This window comes from Lithobates pipiens, unplaced genomic scaffold, assembly GCF_037356315.1.
Source record: "Lithobates pipiens isolate NorthernLeopardFrog02 unplaced genomic scaffold, aLitPip1_a1.2 Scaffold_16, whole genome shotgun sequence".
NCBI lineage: Eukaryota > Metazoa > Chordata > Amphibia > Anura > Ranidae > Lithobates > Lithobates pipiens.
The window spans coordinates 120,669,493-120,697,059 of record NW_027507748.1 but is presented as its reverse complement, the minus strand read 5'-3'; positions in this window follow the sequence as shown (position 1 = coordinate 120,697,059).

The window sequence follows — 27,567 nt, the reverse complement described above, 5'->3', positions numbered from 1 at the left end:
AATTCATCAGGGAAAAGAGGCTACCTCCTGGACTCGAATAGGCTTGGTCGTGTATATAGGGGTCATGAACCTCCTTCAGCAGTGAATACATACTCTCCCAGAGCTGTTTCAGTCTCATGGGCTGCCCATTCTAAGGCATCCATATAATCCATTTGCTGGGAAGTATCATGGTCGCCCCAGGATACCTTTTCAAGCATTATGGAATAGATCTGGGTGTCTTGCCATTAGTGGACTGTGGAAGAAGGACTGTTGTGTATTCTGTCCCATTCTGATTAAAAATTGATTTGACAAGTGAAACCCACCCTGTCAGCTAGTTATTTATCACTAGTATGCTGCCATGTTGGCGTCAGGAAAATGGAAAATTGTATCAAATACTTACTGTAATTTTCCTTTACTGGCACCAATCCATGGCAGCATACAGACCCACCTTTGTACATTTCGATATGTAGCTAATTACAAAGAATGGGGTGGGGCCTAACTAGGCCTTTAATTTATGCTATTTACTGGTCCTGAGGGAGTGGAAGAGAGGCAGAGCCTATCACTAGTATGTTGCCATGGATTGGCATCAGGAATGGAAAATTCCAGTAAGTATTTGATACAATTTTCCATTTTATATAATTTCAAGCACCTGTTTTGAAAGTAAAAAAAAAATAAAAAATGTTTCAAGTTTGCTAATTTGCAACTGAATACATTCTGTGCTTCCTTTGTTAGATCCAATGACACGATCTTCAGTAACAAATGGCATCTACAATGAAATAAAACATTATTTGCAGTTGACAAAAATAAAGCAGATACATTTTCTACCCATTTGAAAGGACCATTCAGATAAATGAAAATAATTATGGTTTAATTACTACTGAACTTTGCTTTCTATGTAGAATTTTGTTTTATTCATAACCCTCCTTTTAATATTATTTGTGTATAAGATTAAATTCACAAATGCTCTTTTTTTTAGTTGCAGTACAGTGTTTATGAAAGCACTTTCACATTTTTGTATGCATTATTATTCATTCTCATGGAAAATATGTTTTTCTGTAATAAGAAAGGGGTTTTTGGGACTTTGAGTGACGCACAAGACACGTGGAGTAGAAATTATAAAAATGTTAATTGACATGAAGAAAGCATACCTCATAAGCATATGATACATGGTTGAACATGAGTATTTTTATCTATTTACAAGGCAATGTCATACAGAAAAGAAGGATTCATATATATGTATATACACATCTGAAATCGCATAATATCCCATGGAAGTAATTCATGTAAAAAGCCAAATGGTTATTGAGTAATGGATACAAATGGGTTATAAGATACAAATAAATCACAGTTGAGGTCAAGCTATGTGTTGGGAACACTCGACTCGGCTCGACTTGTATCGTGACGAGGTGCCACTCATCAGGAGAAAACAAATAGCATATCTGAAAAAAAAAAGAAAATGGTACCAAATAGGATCCAATATTTTGCCCAGATAGTAAAAAAGAAGGTATGGGCAATGGGAAACAAGATGTATATCTCATACAGTATTCATGAACTAAAGTCCAACACCCATTATTGCCTGAAATAGTGAAAAGCGTAGTAGATATAAAGTGAAGGGAATAATACATCACATAAAGAGAAAAGAAAGTATAAAGTGAAAAATCACATGAAAATCATGCAATACTCCAAAGGGGAAAGGATGAAGAAAAAAAAGGTGTGCAATCCTTCTTTTCTGTATGGCATTGCCTTGTATATAGATAAAAATACTCATGTTTAACCATGTATGATACGTTTATGAGGTATGCTTTGCTATGTCAATTAAACAATTTTATATTTTCTCCTACTATGTGTCTTATGCCTCACTCTAAAGCCGCGTACACACGGGCGGACTGTCTGGCCAACTTAGTCCATCGAAACACATTTCAGCGGACAGTCCGCTCGTGTGTGGGCTTCAGCGGACTTTTTCAGCGTGCAGTCTGGCGGACTAAGTATTTCGGAATTTCCGTAATATTGTCCGTCATACTTTGGATTCAGCGGACAATCTGCTCGTGAGTAGGCTAATTCGACGGACTAAGTATGGCGCATGCTCAGAAAGGATTTACACGGCGAAAGGTTGCATTGCTGTGTATTGGACTTCCTATTTCTAGTCCCGTCGTACATGCTGTACACGTCATCGCGCAAGCTTTCGACGGACTGTTTGTGCATCCGTGTGTGGTCAAGTCCGTTCATTCGAAAGTAGGACGGACTGTCCGTCGGATTGTCTGACGGACTAAGTTGGCCATACAGTCCGCCCGTGTGTACGCAGCTTCAGTCCCAAAAACCCCTTTCTTATTTCTGATTTAGGGATGGAGGTGCATGGTATCATGCACCTCATTTAAACCTCATAAAAGATTGTGAAGAAGAAGTGTAAATGTAGACTAAAATAGACTAAAGCAGATATTAATGGTCTGTTTTGCAAAATAAAATTTAGCAAAAAGGGAATATAGGTATTACAAAAAAAAAATACTTATTAAATATGGTATATTTCTCAGACAAGGGAGAGTTGTCCAGCTAAAACATATTCACTCCTCATACTGCTACCTGGTCACATGCTCAGGCCCTTAAAGTTCAAATGGAGCAGCACAAATCTAAGTGGTGTGGTGGGAGGAAGAATGGCTGCTGAGAAGATCATCCCAACCTGTGACCTTTAGGCTGATATGTAGTTCTTAGTAATCATTTTTTTCAGCCACCCCAGTCTCTATTGGGTAAGTTTCCTGACAGTATCAGCTATCCAGCATCAAGATAGAGCTGAAATGTATCTGTCGGTTTTCTTCTCCTTCTCAAAGACCTGCATTGAATCTAGAGTTGTTGGGGGCTGCAGGGACTCTTTGACCAATACAGACCTCAGGTGGTAAAAAAAAAACAGTTTATTTAATTTTTGCATGAACTGAAAAAGGCCCTGTAATGCCTTGTACACACAGTCGGACATTCCGACAACAAAATCCGACAGGATTTTGTCCTAAACTGGTGTTGCATACACATGGTAGGACAAAGTTGTCAGAAAATCCACTCATTTTTAACGTGATGACGTTCGTTCGTTACGACATAATTTGATCTAAGCATGCGTGGCACTTTGTCCAATCAGAATTCTCCGATCTGATTTTTTTTGGCGGAAAATTTGAGATCTTGCTCATCAGGTTTTTTCCGTCAGAATTTCCGAATTTCCGAAGGAAAAAGTCAGTTGGAATTTCCGACCGTGTGTACAAGGCATTAGGCTGGAAAAGAGAAAGGCCATGGCACAAAACCTCAAACTTCAAGAGGAATTTCTGATTGGTCTATATTGTTTTCAGTATATATCAAACCAACCCCAAAAAAGTGCCATTCAATGCCAAAAGCATACATCTTTGGAGTCACTGGATTTCACTACTAAACAAATCTAGACCATACCACCATATGTGGTATGTTACATAGGATCATAATTGCCAACTATTTATCCAATACATTTCTATGAAAGAGTGGTGTGCTGGGAAAAAAAAAAAACACACAAGGCTGGAAGAAAGAGAATATCAATGCATAGAACCTCAGACTTCGAGAGGAATTTCTGGGGTGTGTATACTGTATTGAATATCTACCAAACCAACCCAAAAAAGTGTTGCTCGGCGTGAAAAGCATTAATCTCTGGAGTCACTGGATTTCACTACTGAACAAATCTAGAAAATATCACCTCGGAGGATGATAAGAACTGTACCCCATTCCTAAATTCCAACTATTTCACCAAGGAATTCCTATAAATATAACAATTAAATAATTTAAGAACACAACACTCCTGCATGCAGAATCATTATCAAAAATACCAACATACAGTATGTTTATCATAAGTTGTACATAACACACTGGAATTATGCAGTAAGAAATGTCTTGGTATTTTTGATGATGATACAACCATAGAATTTAAAGGAGACCTGCATAGCTGTCTTCTAACACCATACTTTCAACTCTGATCAGCTGTGGTCATTTTGATTAGCTCAGCATGAAAAGAGCTTTCTTGAAGGCACCGTTAAAAGATCTCCGGGATAAAGTTGTGGACAGGCACATGTCAGGAGATGGATACAAAACAATTTCAAAGGCTTTATCAATGCCTAGAAGCACAGTGAAGTCTATTATTAAAAAGTTAAAGGTATTTGGTACAACACAGACCCTCCCTGGATCAGGATGTTGCTCCAAACTGGATGAAGGAAAATGGTCAGAGATGCTACCAAGACGCTTACAGCAACTCTGAAGAATTTGAAGGACTCTTTGACAAAGAGTGGTCATTGTGTGCATGTGACAACAATATTTCAAATTCTACACAAATGTGGCTTATATGGAAGGGTTGCAAGAAAAAAGCCATGCCTCAAGAAAGGCCACATGCAGTCACAACTGAGCTTTGCCAAAATGCACCTTGAATATTCTGAGGCCACCTGGAAAAATGTGTTATGGTCAGGTTAGACTAAAATTGAATTATTATGGCCTCAACAAACGATATTTCTGGCATAAATCCAATACAGCTCACCATCCAAATAACACCATTCCTATAGTAAAGCATGGAGGTAATAACATGCTGTTCTGGGGGTGTTTCTCTGCAGCAGGGTTTGGTGCACTTGTCAGGAAAAAAGGAAAACTGGATGGAGCAAACTATTATAAAATTCTTGAGAAATATCTGCTGCCCTTTGCCAGAAAGTTGTCAATTGGAAGAAGGTTTACCTTCCAACATGACAATGATCCAAAGCACACAGCAAAAATGACCACATAGTGGTTGATGGAGAAAAAAGGTGACTGTCCTTGCATGGCCTAGTCAGTTTCCAGACTTAAACCCAATTGAAAATCTGTGGAATAATTTGAAGACTGCAGTCCACGAACAGTCACTATCAGTTTTAACTGAACTGAATAAATTTTACTGAAGTTTAACTGAACTTTAACTGAAGTTATGCAAAGAAGAGTGGGCAAATATTGCAAAGTCTAGAAGTGCAAAGTTAGTAGAGACATATCCCAACAGACTAAAGGTTGTAATTGAAGCAAAAGGCAGTTCAGTAAATTACTGACACAAGAGGGTGATCCTTTTTCCAACTCAGTGATTCTGTTTTTTTATTTTATTTTTTTATATCTGGATAAAACAAAAACTGCATCTGTCTTCATTTCAGGCTGCAAAGTAACACAATTGGATTATGTTAAAGGGAGTAATTCTTTTCTATACCCACTGTAAGTTGCAGTGTTTGTCCTCCACACCACTAAAGTGTAGAAAATAGTGGAAAGAATAGTGGCGCACAAAGTAAAATAAAAATATAACAACCAGTGTATTTTCAATAAAAAACAGTGAACAAATAATGAATATTGGTATCACCCTGTGACTGGTGTAAGAGTAGAAGATATATACCTATCAAACTACAACAATTGCCACAGTTAACATACACATAGCTTTACTACTATCACCCTGTGACAAGTGCACACACATGTACTTCTACTACATAAACGTGTAATATAAGAAAGAAAAAGTCCATAAATATTCGAAAGAATAAATGATCCAAAGTGCTTCAAAGTACAATTCTTCTGATCATCCACCACACCTCTGTGACAGTGATTCCACTCCCCTCAAAGACACGCACTCACCAGCTGCTTTAGCCTCACACTCTCGTACGGAGAGATCACTTGTTATCAAACCGGCATCTCTCCCCTCTGTGTACTGATCTGTACAGTGGAGGGGAGAGATCGGATGGCAGCAACTCTGTGGGCTGGATCTGTAGTGCCCACAGCGCAGCTCTGTGTCAATTGCAGTCACATCCATCCATGCTCAGCCATCCCTCCATACTCTGCCAATACCCTGTCATACTCTGCCATACTCTGCCAATACCCTGCATGCTCTGCCAATACCCTGCCATACCCTGCTAATACTCTGCCATACCCTGCCAATACTCTGCAATACTCTGCCAATACTCTGCAATATCCAGCCATACCCTGCCAATACTCTGCAATACTCTGCCAATACTCTGCAATATCCAGCCATACTCTGCAATACCCAGCCATACTCTGCCATAAGGGAGTAAAAAGGAAAAAACTGCGCTACGGAATAAGGATGATATTGGTCGGAAGCTGCAATTCAAATGTACACCAAAAATACACAAAACAGAAAAAGAAAAAAAGAGAACTGCGCTAACCTCAAATGCCCAAAGTGAATGGGGTATGTGTATGTGCCAGACCCACGATATGAGTCTTAGTATCTAATTTCTCTAAGACCACCTCAAAGATATAGTGCGTGCTATTATATATACAAATAAATAAAATTAAATGCAAAAACAGGACACAATTATGTGTCAATAATGTGAATTCCCCAAACGCAATACAGAATATATAAATCTCTGTGCATATACCCCTAAAATGAAAAATTATTATGTTTTCAGTTTTTTGTTATTTTACATGAAATAAAATATCAAAAAGTATTTTGAGACACTCTACATAATGTCCATATAATTATATAACAAAATATAATGGAATGTCCATATGGTAAATAAACACCGGTGAAAAAAACTCCAAAAAGCTGAATTAGAAGTGCACAAATTAAAGATCTTCTCCAGAAATGTAATGTGCCTTTCCCATCACTGAATGAATGAATTGGCTCCTTACCAGATCCAAGCGACCCCCCGTTACAGAGGGTCACCACAGGCGAAAAACAATCAAAGGATATCCGGGTAGCGGTTCCCCCTCAGGCGATCCCGACTCTTTCACGCAATAGGGTTATGGCTGTTGCTCCACATATCACTCCCAACTCAACGTGGTATCACATAGGGAAAAACACAGGCTCCAGATAGTGTAAAACCAATGATTTTAATTTGCAAAAAGCGAACGTATACACTTACATAAAAGACTTTAAAAGCAGGTTCAAAACAGAAGCGTGCACCGGCCGGATACACGCCAACGCAGAGACCAACCCATCCTTCCTGGTCTAAAAAGAACGAACACGACTGGGGTGACGTCGACACGTTCGCACCGCCCTACGCGTTTCGTAATAATTTACGTCGTCCAGGGGCACGGGCGGCGTGCGACGTCACCCCTTTTATAACCAACAACATAACCAAGCCTCGCTTTGGGTCAGCGGCCATCTTAGATATCACATAAGCATTAGAAATCAATGACCAAGCCTCACTCTCGATCCACGAACGTCATATGTATATGTGTATCCCCAACGAACGTCCTATGATTGTGGACCAAGCCTCGTTCCCATACGAACGTCATATGGTCATGAACCAAGCCTCACTTCCAGGTAATAGCCATATTGGAAGAGAGACATAGCAAGTTACCCTTATTTTAAATTACCTTTCCTGTGTCCAGAAACAAGGCAGAGTATAGGTCCCAAAAGAGAATAAACTAAAATAAAAAATATAAAATGAATAAAATGAAGGATAATGACAAAATAAAATAAAATAAAAATAAAAATAAAATTGAGAATAAAATAAAAAATAAAAACAAGAGTGCAATGAGGTGAAATACCCCTAATTGGTATAAAGATACGCCAAAAGATGTGTTTCTTGATGTGTTCACATGTCCATCTCTGGGGCATAACTGAGGTAGTAAGAAATTGGAAATACATGTTTATGTTAGCCCTATTTCCCAACTGAATTTGATGGACATGTGAACACATCAAGAAACACATCTACATCTACTATACTCTGCCTTGTTTCTGGACACAGGAAAGGTAATTTAAAATAAGGGTAACTTGCTATGTCTCTCTTCCAATATGGCTATTACCTGGAAGTGAGGCTTGGTTCATGACCATATGACGTTCGTATGGGAACGAGGCTTGGTCCACAATCATAGGACGTTCGTTGGGGATACACATATACATATGACGTTCGTGGATCGAGAGTGAGGCTTGGTCATTGATTTCTAATGCTTATGTGATATCTAAGATGGCCGCTGACCCAAAGCGAGGCTTGGTTATGTTGTTGGTTATAAAAGGGGTGACGTCGCACGCCGCCCGTGCCCCTGGACGACGTAAATTATTACGAAACGCGTAGGGCGGTGCGAACGTGTCGACGTCACCCCAGTCGTGTTCGTTCTTTTTAGACCAGGAAGGACGGGTTGGTCTCTGCGTTGGCGTGTATCCGGCCGGTGCACGCTTCTGTTTTGAACCTGCTTTTAAAGTCTTTTATGTAAGTGTATACGTTCGCTTTTTGCAAATTAAAATCATTGGTTTTACACTATCTGGAGCCTGTGTTTTTCCCTATGTGATACCACGTTGAGTTGGGAGTGATATGTGGAGCAACAGCCATAACCCTATTGCGTGAAAGAGTCGGGATCGCCTGAGGGGGAACCGCTACCCGGATATCCTTTGATTGTTTTTCGCCTGTGGTGACCCTCTGTAACGGGGGGTCGCTTGGATCTGGTAAGGAGCCAATTCATTCATTCAGTGATGGGAAAGGCACATTACATTTCTGGAGAAGATCTTTAATTTGTGCACTTCTAATTCAGCTTTTTGGAGTTTTTTTCACCGGTGTTTATTTACCATATGGACATTCCATTATATTTTGTTATATAATTATATGGACATTATGTAGAGTGTCTCAAAATACTTTTTGATATTTTATTTCATGTAAAATAACTAAAAACTGAAAACATAATAATTTTTCATTTTAGGGGTATATGCACAGAGATTTATATATTCTGTATTGCGTTTGGGGAATTCACATTATTGACACATAATTGTGTCCTGTTTTTGCATTTAATTTTATTTATTTGTATATATAATAGCACGCACTATATCTTTGAGGTGGTCTTAGAGAAATTAGATACTAAGACTCATATCGTGGGTCTGGCACATACACATACCCCATTCACTTTGGGCATTTGAGGTTAGCGCAGTTCTCTTTTTTTCCTTTTCCCATACTCTGCCATACCCAGCCATACTCTGCAATACTCGGTGATACCCAGCCATACTCTGCATTACCCAGCCATACTCTGCAATACTCGGTGATACCCAGCCATACTCTGCAATACCCAGCCATACTCTGCAATACTCGGTGATACCCAGCCATATTCTGCAATACCCAGCCATACTCTGCAATACTTGGTAATACCCAGCTATACGCGGCGATACCCAGCCGTACCCAGCTATGCTCAGCTGTACTCAGCCATACTCAGCCAATATTACAGTGGGGGAGATGTCCATTACAGTGGGGGAGATTGTGGATATTACAGTGGGGGAGATTCTGGATATTACAGTGGGGAGATGATATGGATATTACAGTGGGGACTATATGGTGGTGAAATTTTGACAGGTTTTTGCAAATTCAATTATTATTTGCTGATCCGAAAAATCCGATCCGTCACTCTGATCCGAGGAACGATCTGATCCATGACTCTGATCCGAGGAACAATCCGATCCATACGTTTTTTGATCCATTGAACCCCTAGTAGTAAAGCTATGTGTATGTTAACTGTGGCAATTGTTGTAATTTGATAGGTATATATCTTCTACTCTTACACCAGTCATAGGTTGATACCAATATTCATTATTTGTTCACTGTTTTTTATTGAAAATACACTGGTTGTTATATTTTTATTTTACTTTGAGCACCACTATTCTTTCCGCTATTTTCTGCACTTTAGTGGTGTGAATTTTGTTCACATTTTTATCTTATTTTAAGTGGCAGCTGTAGGAACCATTTTTTCACTTATCCAGGAGCGCAGTGGTGGTAACACAGGTGGGGGCGGGCTGTACTTGTGAACCATCAGTTTGGAATATTTCTGGAATACATGCACAATTCTCCAGGTTTTATCCATTTAAAAATCCTGCAAGCATAGAGATGATCTTGCCAAATATTCAGTAACCTTCTTAATTCTTGGGACTAAATGCTTTTCAATGGCAAAAATCCCAAGCAGTGTTGTTAGCTCTGCCTAAGTTCTTCACTGCTGGACTACAGAACCCCGCCTATTCCCCCCTTTTCTGTCCCTCTCCACATGCTTACAATAATTTTATTCCCAGCAAAACAATGCTGCTGCCTTGACTCCCAATGCGACTGCCCACACACTATAGGGTGTGTTTGTCCAAAAATTGCATCGCAATTTGGCCAGTGAAAGTGTATTTACATTTATTGTGTGATAATGGGGCAAAAATATGTATATTATTAGGCTATTTCCTTTGCTGGATGAATTAATTTGATTGATTTAAAATGAAAATACCACATTTGAGCACAAGAGGGCACTGAGCATCATGCCGCATACACATGACTGGACTTTCCGGCAGAATAGGTCAGACGGAATCATTCTGTCGGATAGCCCGATCGTGTGTGGGATAGTCCAATAGTTTTTCTTTAAAAAATTCAGACTTAGAAATAGAACATGTTTCAAATCTGTCCGATGGACTCAATTCCTATCGGGAAAAACGTTCGTCTGTATGCTGCTTTGACGGACCAAATACAATGCAAGGGCAGCTATTGGCTACTGGCTTTTGAACTTCCTTTTCTAGTCCCGTCTTACATCATCACGTTCAAAACTAAAGGGCTTTTGAATGGACTTTAGTCAGTTCGTGTGTGGGCAAGTCCGTTTGTTCAGAAGTCCGTCGTCACTCTGTCGAAAGTCCATCGGGAAGACCGTCAGACCTTTTCTGCCGAAAGTCCGGTTGTGTGTATGCGGCATCATAGAATATTCTGAATGCAAATGCACTTTTACTGCTAAGCAATGTTTTTATTCATAAATACACCCTCATGTATAGAAAAGGGTTCTTGGGAGATGTAGTTTTAGAGATGTGCCTACATCAATGGAGCTAGTGATGATATCATATAAAATCTGATTCTCACTACAGGAACACAGTAAAAAACAATTATGATAGAACATTCTTCATAGTGGTTGAGGGCGGTTCAGGTGTAAACTTGCATCATGCCTTCAAATCAATATGGGTGCTTGTAAGAGACACAGGTCCATGGTGTCTGATTAAAACTAGCTGTGAACATATGATGATATAGACACTTTCTAATACATATATAACTATGCAGGCAACATAACTGCTTTTGCTTAGTTTCAGAAATTATCGTTCTTACCATTTTTACAAGGTTGGCAAGTTCAGTCATGTGACCATGCATCTCATCTTCTGATAATGGGGGGAGCAGGGTTACAGGACCCTGTGCAAACACACCTTGTGCCTTTATTCCATAGTCTGTTCAACCTGAAGCAAGATGTAGACTGTGCTTGAGCTTGTTCAAGAAGCATGCTATGATTGGAGGCAAAGTGTGTGTTAGAGGCAGGCTGTGATTGGTTGGGCAGTGGGGTGGCTGAACAAACCACCTACTACAGGCATGATTTATGTCTGAATAACCAGCCAAAGGACGAAAGTTGACAACACTAACACAGATCAGATTTTGTGCTTTGTGTGATCAGTTTAGAACAAGGAAGAAAGGTGACTGGTGGGACCAACCACTTTAGATAGAAGAAGTACATGAAAATGATAGAGACTATGATTTATAAAATAAACATTTTTAGATTGTAAGCTCTAACGAGCAGGGCCCTCTGATTCCTCTTGTACCAAATTGTAATGTAAATGTAATGTCTGCCCTCATGTTGTAAAGCGCTGAGCAAACTGTTGGCGCTATATAAAACCTGTATAATAATAAACATATGTAAATGCACATATATATAAAAAAAAAATGAGGGTAACATACATTTTACTTCGCTAGAAAAGTGTCCACCTATTTGGAAAATTTACACTTTTTTAACAAATACAACTATAATCTCAGTACACTCAAAATACTTTGCTATCTTTATAGATTCTTATGTATGTAAAGCTTCACTCTACAATTAATAGTATGAGCAATACCAGGACAGGGTTGTCCAGTACGCAGGGCAAGAATCCAGAATTGAGCCCCCCCAAACCACTATTAATATATGCCATAGAACAGGAGTACCACCCTGAGTCCATTTTTTTCTCTTTTGCTTCACTGCGCCCAAGGCACCTGTCCTTCCTGCCAACCCCTTCTCCCTGCGCTGAGTATGATATGTGGAAGAGAAGAAAAAACATTGCTCCAAAGCAGCCCTTCAGGGCAAAAGCTCTTCCTCCTATTGATAAGCCCCAGGTGCTGGCTGTTACACACACTGTGGACAGGTAGACATAACAAAACTCTGGATAGCTGCACACTGGAGAAAGACTTGAAATCCCGTCTTTTATTGAAATAACGTGGGTCACATCAAATCTAATCAAATATTCAACAGAAAAAAGATAACAGGGTACCAAAAATACTGACTAAGCTTAGCTATGAGTAAGCACTGATTACAGTGCGAAATGCGTCAGCTGTGTACCCAGTTACCTTTTTGCTGTGGATTATTTGATTTGATTTGATTTGATGTGACCTATGTTATTCCAATAAAAGAGGGGATTTTAAGTCTTTCTCCAGTGTGCGGCTATCCAGTTTTGTTATGATATGTGAAAATCAGAAAGCATCAGCTTTGATATTAGGTTTTTCTCCTAGAATTTTTTCTAGGTGAAGGTTTACTTTAAGCTTATTCAGTGCTTGAAAGGGACATAGGTTTGATGTGACAATAATATTTGTTTTGCTAATAAATTTCCTGTGTTTACAGAAAGGTACAATTCTGAGCTATAATTAAAGTACATACACAACTTTATTTTCTATATTTTTCTAGGAATGTTTAATCTGAACTTAATGAAATAATGCTGTAGAAAGGTTTATACAGAGCTAGCAAATTAAAGCAATTTCTACTTTTTTAATCCTAGCACCTTTACTGAAAATATGTAATTCTAGCAGAGCAGACCTCTTCTTAGTCTATGAAACATGAAAAATGCATAGAGCTAAGCTCTGTGAAATACATATTTTATAAACATCCTACATTAAAGTGGAGGTCTGGTCACTTCAAGCATGCTTGACCACTTTTAACTCGTGTAGAATAGTTCTGCTATAGTGGGGAAGCAGGCATATAAATCAATGTAATTACCATTATTGTATACTATTTTGCAGAGGTTGCTTCAGTGTTTATATGTTGAATCCTGTGAGTATACTGCTAGCCGTATTTTCTTCTGCAAGGTCACCTGATCCACTGAACATGGTGATATTTCTAATTATTTTGTGTAATCAGTAATGTAGTGATAACAGGACTTGTCTCGTGGCTATGTCAAAAACAGCAAGGTATTGTTTTACAGACCAACCTGAGGCAATTCATAATTATTCACCATGCATTGCTTCCATGAAACACCCAATTATAGTCGTACATAAAGCAATAGTGGTCTGTAAATATAGATAACCCCAAGTGCAGTCCCTGACATGTAAAAAGGTAATAGCTATTTTTTTTTTTTTTATTAATTTGCAAGAAATAATTATTTAGGTTATATTAAATTGTATTAAATTGTATTAAAAAAAATTCTATCTTTATTGTGGGCAAATAGTGTTTTTCCAGAATTATGCTTTTTAAGGGATTCTCTGTCCCAGCTCATTCATTACTGGTTTTGATTTCTCTATATAACAGTGTTTTCACCCAAGATTCACACATTTTTCTAACTAAATGTGAGGTTCTGTACACACAACCGGTTTTCCCGTCAGAATAAACTCTGAAGGTTTTTCCGACGGAGTTCCAACTGAATTCTGCTGAAACTGTCTTGCATACACACAATCACACCAAATTTAGACCGTCAAGAAAGCGATGATGTACAACACGTACGACGGAACTAGAAAAAGGAAGTTAAATAGCCAGTAGCCAATAGCTTCCGTCTTGTACTTGCTTCAGATCATGCGTCATTTTTGGTACATCGGAACAGCATACCGACCAGGGGTTTTCCCTCTAGGAATTGGTTCTGTCGGAAATATTTAGAACATGTTCTCTTTCTAGGTCCGTCAGAATTTTCAATGTAAAAAGTCAGATGGAGCATACACACGGTTAGAATATACGATGAAAAGCTCCCGTCTGACTTTTTCTGTTGGACATTCCGCTCGTGTATACGGGGCATTAGGTGAAAATATGTGAATCTTGGTTAGAAGCTGTATGAATTGTATGTGAAATCATTAATAAATAGACCCCTATATTACAAATTGATTTAAATTTTAAAGCGGAGTTCCCCCCCAAAAAGCGAAACGTCCACTTTAAGTACTCCTTTCCCCCTGACATGCCATGATTGGCACATTGTTTTTTTGGGTGGGGGCTGGGTACCTAGTTTGGAGTGGGACTTCCTGTGCCCCTTCCTTCTATCCAACTTCTGGCCACCTAGGCGACTCCTAGGCATCCCCTCCCTCCCGCCAATGTTCTGGGACACGTCACAGGTCCCAGAACATTGCCTGGCCATTGATGGAGTGCAGCACGGCTCGCACATGCACAGTGTGGCTTGCACATGCACACTGCGCGCCTGGCTGTGAAGCTGAAAACTGTCACAGCCGGGCGCCCACACTCACAATGTTGGCATGGGGGGAGTGGGGGAGAACGGAGGCTTTGGACGACCGCATCGCTGGAGCGCGGGACAGGTGAGTTTCTGTTTATTAAAAGTCAGCAGCTGCTGGCTTTTAATAAACTCAACAACTGGTGGAACTCCGCTTTAAGTTTTAACTTTAGCAAGCTTCTTACCCTTTGGACATTAGATTGCAATACAGAGAGAAAAACATTATCTGTTTACCTTAAAATCTTTAGTGAGAGATTATTGTAAAACAAGATGGCAACATTTTCATAGGTTTGTGATCGTTACATATCTAAAGAGGGTGAGTGTTTAGCACTTCAACTGTAAAAACACAAATGTCATTTAGACCATCTAGGTATTAATAGGGAGAGAGGATTTTATTTTTTATTTTATTTTTTCATTTGATGCATTTTCTGCCTTTTCTTTACACTTTTTCATGGAAGGTCTGAAAGCTATCAAGCTTCTCCTCAATGTACCTCTGCAGCAATAGATCACTTCTAATAGTAATATATCGCTTGCAGTTATCAGCAAGCAATAAATCACTATTGTAGTTATTATAAATAGCTCTGCTTTATCTAAACATAGATTCATGGATTCTGAAGTCACAGGAAGTGCTGATCACATCAGGAAATATATTCAGTGATCTGAAAAGATGTATCTCCATCCCTAATATTATATTCCAACAAAAACATGGGCATTTTTAGAGGTACATCAAAAAACAAACAAAATTCATAAAAAAATCCTTAATTATGAATAATAACACAACAAAAAATCTTCACAATTAAAAGTGACAAGCTGATTTGTTATGAACAATGCATAATACAATGTTCAATCTCTTTTCATATACATTTTTCTTTGGTTTGCACTGCTGTATTGATTGTTAATACATGCCATTTTGCCTTTCTTTGGCATATGTGGATTTGGGCACTTTCAGGGCACAATCTTTTAGATCTTTTGATGCTTGTTTCTTTATGGTATGTGTGTCAGTGTCGTTATGGAACCACTATAACTATCATCACATTCATTTCTCTTTATTTATTTTGAACATGCTTTCCTTTTCCTTTATTGATGTTTAATTCTCCTTGGGCACTTCAGTCTGAATAAATCATTTTTTTGTCATCCTTTTCCCTTTTATTGGGGCACACAATGACATTGATAAGGTCTTGGTGGAAGCATTGTCTTAAATATACAGTATAAACATAAAGTATCTCACAAAAGTGAGTACACCCCTCACAATTTTGTAAATATTTTATTATATTTTATGAAAGTGTAAAGCTTGTATAATAGTGTATAACAGTGTACATTTTCTGTCCCCTCAGAATAACTCAGCACACAGCCATTAATGTGTAAACCGCTGGCAACAAAAGTAAGTACACCCCTAAGTGGAAATGTCCAAAGTGTCAATATTTTGTGTGGCCATCATTATTTTCCAGCACTGCCTTAATCCTCTTGAGCATGAAGTTCACCAGAGATTCACGGGTTGCCACTGGAGTCCTCTTCCACTCCTCCATGATGACATCACAGAGATGGTGGATGTTAGAGACCTTGATCTCCTCCACCTACCTTAGAAGATGCTCCACAGATGCTCAAGAGGGTTTAGGTCTGGAAACATGCTTGGCCAGTCCATCACCTTTACCCTCAGCTTCTTTAGCAAGGCAATGGTCATCTTGGAGGTGTGTTTGGGGTCATTATCATGTTGGAATACTGCCCTGTGGCTCAGTCTCTGAAGGGAAGGGATCATTCTATGCTTCAGAATGTCACAGTACATGTTGACATTCATGTTTCCATCAATGAACTGTAGCTCCCCAGTTCCGGTAGCACTCATGTGCACCAGACCATGACACTCCCACCACCGTGCTTGACTGTAGGCAAGACACAATTGTCTTTGTTCTCTTCACTTGGTTGCCACCACACACGCTTTACACCATCTGAACCAAATAAGGTTATCTTGGTCTCATCAGACCACAGGACATGGTTCCAGTAATCCATGTCCTTAGTCTGCTTGTCTTCAGCAAACTGTTTGCAGGCTTTCTTGTGCATCATCTTTAGACAAGGCTTCCTTCTGGGATGACAGCCATGCAGACCAATTTGATGCAGTGTGCGGCATATGGTCTGAGCACTGACAGGCTGACCCCCCACCCCTTCAATCTCTGCAGAAATACTGGCAGCACTAATATGTCTAATGTCCAAAAGAAAACCTCTGGATATGACCTGCTCCCCATTCACACCTGAGACCTTGTAACACTAATGAGTCACATGACACCGGGGAGGGAAAATGGCTAATTGGGCACAATTTGGACATTTTCACTTAGGGTTGTACTCACTTTTGCTTCCAGTAGTTTAAACATTATTGACTGTGAGTTATTTTGAAGGGACAGCAAATTTACACTGTTATATAAGCTGTACAGTCACTACATTATATTGTAGCAAAGTGTAATTTCTTCAGTGTTGTCACATGAAAAGGTATAATAAAATATTTACAAAAATGTGAAGAGTGTACTCACTTTTGTGAGATACTGTATCTACTCACTTCATGTATTTTTTATCATACATTATTTCCTAGGATTTTGTCACATTTACCTCCTTGGTATTCCTAATAGTTGTGATTAGTCCCAATTTTCATCTTTGTGCTGCTTGCCCTCTTGATTGTCATATTCAGATACTGTGAGTACCTGCCCACAGTTCCCAGGGCAGATAACCTTTGATGGTTGATGCCCAGAGGTGATATCACAAATTTTACATTTTTTTCAAGCTGATCTGTAGGTAGTGGGCAAAACAATTTGGGGGGGTGGGGGGGGGGGGGTGAGTTTGCAGGGATGAATGTGCTGTTACTATCTTCAAACCCAACTTTAAAAAATGTTCTTCTCACTTAATGAACATCATGTCAGTAGCATCTACTCCTGATGAAGTGATTGGGTGTTCACATTCACAAAAGATATTGAGATTTATGATGTACTTCAATTTGTGTTTATTACTGATATCTTGTGAAGCTATGAAAAAAGTGTCTGTAAAAAGAGATTGAAAAGTTGAGCATGACTTGCTCAGAACAAATGAGTGTTGATATTCATAATAAAGGATTTTTTATTAATTGTGTTTGTTTTTTGATGTACCTCTTAAAAATCCTATGAGCACTTATAATGTTTTTGTCTGATCACATGGCCTTCCCTCTAAACACAATGGTGGTACAGTAAAACCTTGAGTTGCGAGCATAATTCGTTCCGGAAACATGCTTGTAATCCAAAGTACTCTTATATCAAAGCAAATTTCCCCATAAGAAATAATGGAAAATCAGGTGATTCGTTCCACAACCATTTATTCATAGGTCTTTCGGTTTATAGTCCATAAAAAAAGATCATAGCAATGTGATAGATTGTGTAACCATAAAATGTCCATCCACAAATGGAAGCTCCTACAAGGGGATTCAAAGTAAAATCCAGGAGGAGCTGCATAGTATGAAATAGAAGAGAGGTACCTCTAAAGCCTCATACACACGATCGGACTTTGTAAAAACCTTCCTGTGGACTTTTGTTCAAAGGGCATTGGAGTAAGTTTGTATTGCATACACACGATTGGACTTTTTAGGCAACAAACACGAACGTAGTGACGTTTCAACGTACTGATGACACTTCAAAAGAGGACGTTCAATTACTCCAGCGCCACCTTTGGTCAACTTCTGTATTGTTGTCTGATCTTTTGCATTGGTTCTGAGCATGCGTGTTTGTACCTTGTACAAAAGTCTGATGGTTTTGTGTACACACGGTCGGACTTTGCTCCATCGGACATATGTTGTCAAAAAGTTTGTCCATTCGCACAGCCAACAAAAGTCAGATGAAAACGGAAAAAGTTTGTCCGATGGAGCGTACACACGGTCGGACGTTGCTCCAAAACAGCTAATTTGCATGTTTGTTGTCAAAAAGTCTGATCGTGTACGGCCTTAAGTGTAGCAATATGTTTACATTTAATGAAGGTACAGCATTTAGCAACTCACATGGTTGATGGTTAACCTCCCTGGCGGTATGATTATTTCAGATTTTTGATGCTGAAAGCGGTACAATTATTTTGCATGGAAATTTGGCGTTTTATATTGTAGGCCTGTAATTCTTAGGAATAACTCACTTAAATCTGTCCAAACCAGAGTCTAGTAGACATCCCGGGTATGATAAAGTTTTAAAAACGAAATCATAACTTATAATATAATAAATAACTATACATAATTATACCAAATAATAATATAATAATAATAAAAATTATTCAATAATGTAATCAAATCAAAAACACTGAAATTTGCACAGTTGCAGAATTGTCGCTGTCATTACTTTTCAGTATTGATGATGGCTCTCCCCACAAATCACTATCGCTCAATTCTGCAAGTGATTCTAATTTATTATCGCTGTTTTCTAGCTGGTCTAAAACCACTTTTGATGTAAAGGAACAGTTTTGGCTGCTATGGACAATCTCCCGTTTCCAGGCAGAAAGAACAGTTTTTATAATATAAAACTGCATTCAGGGCACTGGAGAAACCACACGGGACAAAGGGATGTGAAATAATTAAATACAGTAATGTGATCTGTAATGCTCGCAGGGAACGGCGATCGGCTCCGTGATGAATCGAGCGGAGGACGAGCCGCTTACACTGAGGGGAGACATTGCAGGATCCAGAAGACAAGGTAAGTAAGTTCTTCCTGGATCCTGCAATGCGATCCTGAGTCTGGCTCGGATTTACTGCTTTTGGTTCTGGAATTTCACCCCGAGCCAGACTCGGGAATACCATCAGGGAGGTTAAAACAGGCATCTAAGTATGCAGGCATCCAGGGTTGCTGTCTGCAATCATGACCGGGAAGACTACCAAGCAGTAGAGCAATCTGAAAGCGAGGCTTGAACTGCTCGTAGAGCGCAGTGTGGAAGGGATGACGTTGATGGTAGTGTGGAGGATGGTCTATGTGGAGAGCTTTATCCTGGATGCCTGCATACTTAGATGTGCCTGTTTTAATCATTAACCATGTGAGTTTCTAAATGTTGTACCTTCATTAAATGTAACTGTATTGCTACACTTAGAGGTGCCTTTCTTCTCTTTTATACTTAGTTGTGCGTGACGCTACTTGTATATCAAGACATCGCTTGTATATCAAGTCAAAAGTTATTAAAAAATGTTGCTTGTCTTGCAAAACGCTCTCAAATCAAAATACTCTAAAACCAAGGTTTTACTGTACTAAGGTCCTAATGAAATGAACTTTCACTGAGTGCTCCTGTAGCAGCATTGCTGACATAGAAACGGATAAATTACAATTATTGTTACTTTGTATTTATAAATAGTTAATTTATGTGCAGTTCGGATGATTTTCCTTTGATCTGTACACAATGTAATTTAAAGGGGTTGTAAAGGCAGAAGGTATTTTTTTTTTATCTTAATGCATTCTTTGCATTAAGATAAAAAGCCTTCTGTGTGCAGCAGCCTCCCTTAGCCCCCCTAATACTTACCTGATGTCCCTCTCTGTCCAGCAATGTCCACAAGTGTCTCAGACATCCAGAGTCTCCTTCCTGATTGGCTGAGACACAACAGTGGCGCCACTGGATCCTACTGCTGTGAATCAAAGTCAGCTAGCCAATCAGGGGAGAAAGGGGTGGGGCCAGGTCAGGGCTCTGTGTCTGAACGCACACAGGGAGCTGTGACTCTGCTCGGGTGCCCCCATAGCAAGCTGTTTGTAGTGGGGGTACTGAACAGGAGGGAGGGACCAGAACCACAGAAGAGGGACCCATGAAGAGTGCAAAACCACCGTAATCACACACCTTTTAAACACAGCCAAACTGGTAATTGCCAGACATTGGCGTAGTAAATTCACTCCCAACCGTTCGGAAGTTGTGACTCAAAAGAACCTCAATTATCATTATGAGAGATTATTAGCCATTATGGATAACTCTTGCATAACCTTTGACAAAAGAGGTAACTGCTGGAAAGAGTGGTATAAAAAGTAATCTATGAGGAGCAAGTGATCACAGTCCCTAACAAGAAGTGACAAGTTACATGAGTATATTCGTTTTGAATGGCACTATACACATAGTCATAAGTGGTTCGGTATAATGCAGTACTGATGAGACTTGGAGATCGGTGTCAGAATCTGGCCCCATCAGCACAGCAAGGGCCCATTTGGAGTGCTGTTGTGGGCAGGATGATGTCCCTGTCTTTCTTTTTCTAGTTAAGTTACCTATAGAGCTATAAGTACTATTTCTACCTGTACATCTCCTTTGTACCCAGATCACATGGTTGTTTCGCTAAATGTTATTTGTTGAATTGTTATAATCTGTACTAATGTGTATATCCAATAAAAAATATTTGGAAAATAAAAAAAACTAAAAGAGAGAAGTGGTGAGAGGATATCATTATGTACTGCACCTTAAACTGTTTACTGAATAAAGATGCTTGGAAAAAAAACCACTGCAACAGAGCAGGTACAGTGCCTTGCGAAAGTATTCGGCCCCCTTGAACTTTTCAACCTTTTGCCACATTTCAGGCTTCAAACATAAAGATATAAAATTTTAATTTTTTGTGAAGAATCACCAACAAGTGGGACACAATTGTGAAGTGGAACGAAATCTATTGGATGTTTTAAACTTTTTTAGCAAATAAAAAACTGAAAAGTGGTGCGTGCAAAATTATTTGGCCCCTTTACTATCAGTGCAGCAAACTCACTCCAGAAGTTCAGCGAGGATCTCTGGATGATCCAATGTTTTCCTAAATGACTGATGGTGATAAATAGAATCCACCTGTGTGTAATCAAGTCTCTGTATAAATGCACCTGCTATGTGATAGTCTCAAGGGTCTGCAGAGAGCATCATGAAGACCAAGGAACACACCAGGCAGGTCCGTAATACTGTTGTGGAGAACGTTTAAAGCTGGATTTGGATACAAAAAGATTTCCCAAGCTTTAAACATTCCAAGGAGCACTGTGCAAGCGATCATTTTGAAATGGAAGGAGTATCAGACCACTGCAAATCTACCAAGACCTGGCCGTCCCTCTAAACTTTCAGCTCAGACAAGGAGAAGACTGATCAGAGATGCAGCCAAGAGGCCCATGATCACTCTGGATGAACTGCAGAGAACTAAAGCTGAGGTGGGAGAGTCTGTCCATAGGACAACAATCAGTCGTACACTCGTCTAAAGTTTGCCACAAGCCACCTGGGAGACACACCAAACATGTGGAAGAAGGTGCTCTGGTCAGATGAAATCAAAATCGAACTTTTTGCCCACAATGCAAAACGATATGTTTGGCGTAAAAGCAACACAGCTCATCACCCTCAAGACACCATTCCCACTGTCAAACATGGTGGTGGCAGCATCATGGTTTGGGCCTGCTTTTCTTCAGCAGGGACAGGGAAGATGGTTAAAATTGAAGGGAAGATGGATGCAGCCAAATACAGGACCATTCTGGATGAAAACCTGTTGGAGTCTGCAAAAGACCTGAAACTGGGATGGAGATTTAACTTCCAACAAGACAATGATCCCAAACATACAGCAAAATCTACAAAGGAATGGTTCACAAATAAACGTATCCAGGTGTTAGAATGGCCAAGTCAAAGTCCAGACCTGAATCCAATCAAGAATCTGTGGAAAGAGCTGAAAACTGCTGTTCACAAACGCTCTCCATCCAACCTCACTGAGCTCGAGCTGTTTTGCAAGGAAGAATGGACAAGAATTTCAGTCTCTCGATGTGCAAAACTGATAGAGACATACCCCAAGCGACTTTCAGCTGTAATCGCAGCAAAAGGTGGCTCTACAAAGTATTAACGCAAGGGGGCTGAATAATTTTGCATGCCCCACTTTTCATTTTTTTATTAGTTAAAAAAGTTTCAAAAATCCAATAGATTTCGTTCTACTTCACATTTGTGTCCCACTTGTTGGTGATTCTTCACAAAAAATAAAATGTTTATATCTTTATGTTTGAAGCCTGAAATGTGGCAAAAGGTTGAAAAGTTCAAGGGGGCCGAATACTTTCACAAGGCACTGTAAGTATACCATGTTTATTATAATTATAGGGGGAAAAAACAAGACTTTACAATCACTTTAAGGCAATCTGGCAAGTGAAAAAAATGTTTTTTTTTTTTTTTAAATAAAAATTATACCTTTTTAATCTCTTGAATGGAACCTAACTAGACCTAAATAACTTTTTCTTCCCCTTTTCCCCCTAGTTATTATTTTTCTGCTCTAATTCTAGTTTAATGTTTTCTCTTTTACCATTCATATTTACATTTTTTTTTTTTTTTTTGCTTTCTCTGTTCATTCATTTTTAAAGAGACACATTAAGAAAATAGACCTTTTTTTTAAAGTAAATAACTAGTTCTATACTATAAACAGAATTTTAAAGTTCATTAAAATGGTATGAACAGGAAAAACAAAAAAATAAAATAAAAAAAATGAGCATCTTCGTCCATCCTTGTCCACCGGGCGTTTTTTCGCCCCGCCAGACCCTACATCCAGCCGGGGGAACATCTGAGCTCCGGACGGAGCCGTTATTTTCGGACGCTCCGACGCCGAAATTGATCCCGGGGCTGCGGGCGGCGAGACAGGCCGGTCTCCGCCGCCATCTTGCGGCCTACTCCACACCTGGAGACCTCCGGACGGCAGCTTTCAGGACGCATCCCGAGCCGGATCCCACGGCGCCACTCACCACTGGGCCCACAGGACTCCCCCGCCTGGGACAGGGGACTGATGATCGCCCGTCGGAGGTCAGGAGAGGATCCAGCACTACACCCTGAGAGGTGAGACCCGGCGGCCATCTTGGTACACCCGAGGCCTACAGCAGCTCTCTTGCAAACCCCCTCTGGCAGCTGTCTCGCAAATCCTTTTAGGGAGGACACTGTCCCCAATCTCAGTACAGCCTGCCCCCTACTGGATAGCTGTCGGACCGAACGCCTCTCTAAGTCCTGCACAAGCTCTAGGCCCCACCAGCGGCCATCTTGGTGCACCCAGTTCCTCCTTCTACCCTCCTGAGGCCCACATCTCTTCAATCTGCACCCTGTTTTGTGCCTGGACTCTCCCTGTAACCCATTAGTGCAGTGTTTCCTGGACTCCATCACCGGACTGTCTGCCGCGGATGCGGCCTGGTGAGGCCTAACGAGGCCCAGTGAAGCCTGCCAGTTACCACACCTTCCTGCACCAGCGCCTGGCAGGGGGCCTACTTACTGGAACCTGGACACTACAGCTGCCATCTCATCCCCCCACACTCCAAGATCCCTAGACAGCTGAAGTAGAGGCGGTGATTGTGAGCTCCACGGACTGCAGGTGAGGCACTGTCTTAGCCCAGGGGGCCCTTGCTTTCCCCAGGCCTCACCCTGCTGGGTTCTGGACACTCTCCCCATCCCCACGGCTCCACGGCCCTCTCCCCGACCCGGCCTCCTCCTGGGTTCAGGCTCTCCACAGCCTGACTACCGCCCTAGTGGGTTAGAGCTCCAGCTAAGGCCCCTTCTCCAGGCTACACCTGGCTTGGCCTCCATCATCTCCGCTAGGAGTCTCCGTGGACCATTCCAGGAGCCCCCCCCCCCCTGATCTGGGTGAAATTGTTTGACCATCAAGGCGGACAGCTACGGTCAGTTCACGGGAGTCATCTATTCACCAGTCAGCTCTCCCTACACGGCCCCTTCAACAAGCCCCTAAAGAGACATACCCCCCTTCTCCTGAGTCTTTCATAATTTCAGTTGTTGGAATCAGCGCAAACTAGCAGAACTCATGGGCGACTAACAACGCTGACACCATGTCTTAGTATGGCTTAATATACCGCTCCTTTCCTAAGGGACCCTGCACCGCTTCATAAGCTCTCACATACACAGGGTCATTATCAGCTGCCCCCCGGACCCCTCCGGATACTACATGGGCAAAGTTGGTTTTCAAAAGAATATATATCAAGGCTTTATCCCGCCATCGACCTCCCGTCCTGCACACGTCATGGAGCGATACCTACACGGATCGCAATCTCCAGCCTTACACACGTTGGCGGAACCACTAGAGGCCATCGACCCCCTGCCCTCCACACCTAGTTCTCTTCACAAAGGTGGCTCTACCCAGCAAACAAATCCTGCCGAAGCAATTACGGTAACGGTCCTGGACCTGAAACTACAGACACTCCTACAGGATTTGACACGCAATATAGCTACAGAGGTTGGAAAGCTTGCTCGGGAGCTTAGGGGAGAGATCGACCAGCTTGGAGAGCGTACTGCCACTTTGGAATCTAAATTTGATGAGAATGTGCAATACATGCACGTATTGGAGGACGAAAACGCATTTCTTAAACACACAGTCTCCCAAATACAACTACAACAAGAAGATTTGGAAAATAGAGAACGTCGCTCAAACGTGAGGATTCGTGGAGTCCCTGAAACAGTCAGTGATAAGGAGTTGCGGGTATACTTGCTTGATCTGTTTGTCACTCTGGCTCCGCACATACCAGATATCGATTGGCGTCTAGACAGAGCCCATAGATCTTTGGCCCCTAAACCTCCTCCTGGATCCAATCCAAGGGACATTATAGTCCGTTTCCACTATTATGACAGCAAGGAAGCTTTAACTGCAGCCACACGCAATAAAAATCGCATCGATTTCAAAGGCTCTAAGATCCAGATCTTCAGCGACCTTTCTCCCATCACCTTGGCCAAAAGGCGCAACCTCCGACCAATCACTGCACACCTCCAACTACACCAAATCCCCTACAGATGGGGTTTCCCTTTTCGGCTGTCAGCATCCAAAGATGGCACACAATACTCTATCAGAGAATTGCATGAATGTGAGGCCTTCATTCGCAATTTGGGCCTCCCACCTGTCCCGGAAGAGGACCTCCAACTCCCCCCGCCCGCTCTGGCCCCCAAACCTCTCCAAGCCCCTACGGCAATTTGGACCCCAGTTCGTCGGAGACATCAGAGAGGTTTCTCCACACCGCAACGCCCCAATGTGCCTAAACAACCTGCCTGAAGTTCCGGCGCCTGTCCGAATTGCACCTCCTTACCCTTGGTTTCCAGGAACCTATCGGACCTCTTCAGGAACTCTTCGGGGAACATCCCCCTAACTTTAAATTTCTCCCATTTCTGTAGTGCTCAACGAGCCTCCTCCCCCCCCCCCCCCCCCGCGGGGCCCCTCCAGCTGGTATTGTACTCCCAGTCGATGGTGGTATGTCTGACCACTGTTCAAATGTTAAGAGTCCGAGGTTAATCATTCTTTGCGGGAGCGGTACATAGTTTACCACTCCAAATGTTTGTTATGTCCCTTTATAGGTCCAAGGTATTCTGCCTTGGCTCCCTGAAGATTTTATATCCTTCAGGCTTTCAAGATACATGTTTTATGTTTTTTGTTTTTTGTCTCTTCATTTTTGTCTCTCTATATTTTACTCAGGTTATTTTTTTCAATTTTTCAAAGTTTTTACCAGGTCCTTTTTTGACCTGTCCTGGTTCTTACATGTCGCTGCAGGTTGTAAACTTGACATACAATTTTATGTTACTAGGAAATGCTGATGTGTATATGCCTCTTCCAGACCTCCTTAGATCAGAGCACTCCAACCACATGTACCAGATTCCAATATCATCTGCTAATTATTCCATGAATGTATTATGGCTCTAAAAATATTTTCCTGTAATGTTAAGGGCTTGAATTCCTTAAGAAAACGCTGGCTAGCCCTGCGGGAATTCAAATCCTCAGGGGCTGATGTGATAATGGTTCAGGAGACGCACTTCCGCCCGGAGGGCTCATTTAAATTTGCCTCCAAGCTGTACCCTACTGTTTTTATGGCCTCCAGCCCATCTGGGAAGGCTGGAGTAGCCATTTTGATTAAACGTTCATGCCCTATACGGATCCTTGCTTCGATCCTAGATCCCCAAGGTCGGTTTATACTCCTGAACTGTTCTCACCTGAACACCTCCTTTACCTTAACTAATATTTATGCCCCTAATACGGGACAAATTGGCTTCCTCACTAGAGTATTGGATCGGCTGCGCTCCTTCTCTCAGCCTTTCGCAATCATAGGCGGGGATTTCAACATGTGTATGTCCCCTGGTAGGGATAGATTAGCACTCTCTCAACAAACCCCGTCCTTCCAAACTCTTAAACTGTCCACCTCCTTTCGCAAACTAATCCGCTCCCACAATCTCTTTGATGCATGGAGAGTGAAACATCCCACCCATCGCCAATACACCTTTTTCTCCCCCCCACATAAATTGTATTCCCGACTGGACCACTTTCTAATAACTGCACCCTTGCTACCCAATGTGGTATCTTCTGAAATAGAGCCTATCACGTGGTCTGATCACGCTCCCATCACTCTCAATGTGACGCTCCATAACGCATCACCTAAAACTTGCCACTGGAGACTGAATGAGTCTTTATTGCGACATGCTGAAACCAAAGATAGACTGCTCAAGAGATTGGAGGAGTTTTTCCATCTCAATGTAGGCTCCATTTCAGATATATCTACTGTGTGGGAGGCCCACAAGGCAGTTTTTAGGGGGGAATGCATCTCAGCTGGCTCACGTCTGAAGCGGGACTCTGTTAGGCTGAGGGTGGAGCTTGTGGCCCAGCTGCAGGTCGCGGAGGCGCGGTTACTCCGCTCCCCTACGGTGGATCGCTTGCGTGCAGTGACTACTATTCGCAACCACATTAAGGCTATAGACGCAAAAGACATTTCAAAATCAATGTTATGGTCTAAGCGAAAGTTCTATGAGTTTGCAGACAAACCACATAGGATGCTTGTCCACAAACTTAAGCCCCGGCCCTTTTTATCCATTCCTGATTATATAATGCAATCAGACGGTACACCAACGCACTGCCCTCAGACCATGTCCGGAGTATTCAGAGAATATTATAACAAACTTTACAACTGCCTGAACACGGGCACACAGGATCAGTTCCCACAAGACAGGTTGGACTCCTTCCTATCATCTATTCACCTCCCAAAACTCTCACCAGAGCAACGCTCCTCCTTAAACCAACCTATCTCCAATGACGAACTAGTTGACGTAATTAAACATCTCCCCACACATAAGGCCCCAGGACCAGATGGCCTTCCATACTCCTATTATAAGACGTTCCTAGAATCCCTGTCCCCACACCTGCTGACCCTATTCTCCTCACTGCTCCAGGGCACAATACCACACCCCTCGTTCCTACATGCAGTCATAACCACTATCCCTAAACCAGATAAGGATCCTTCCCTCCCTGACAA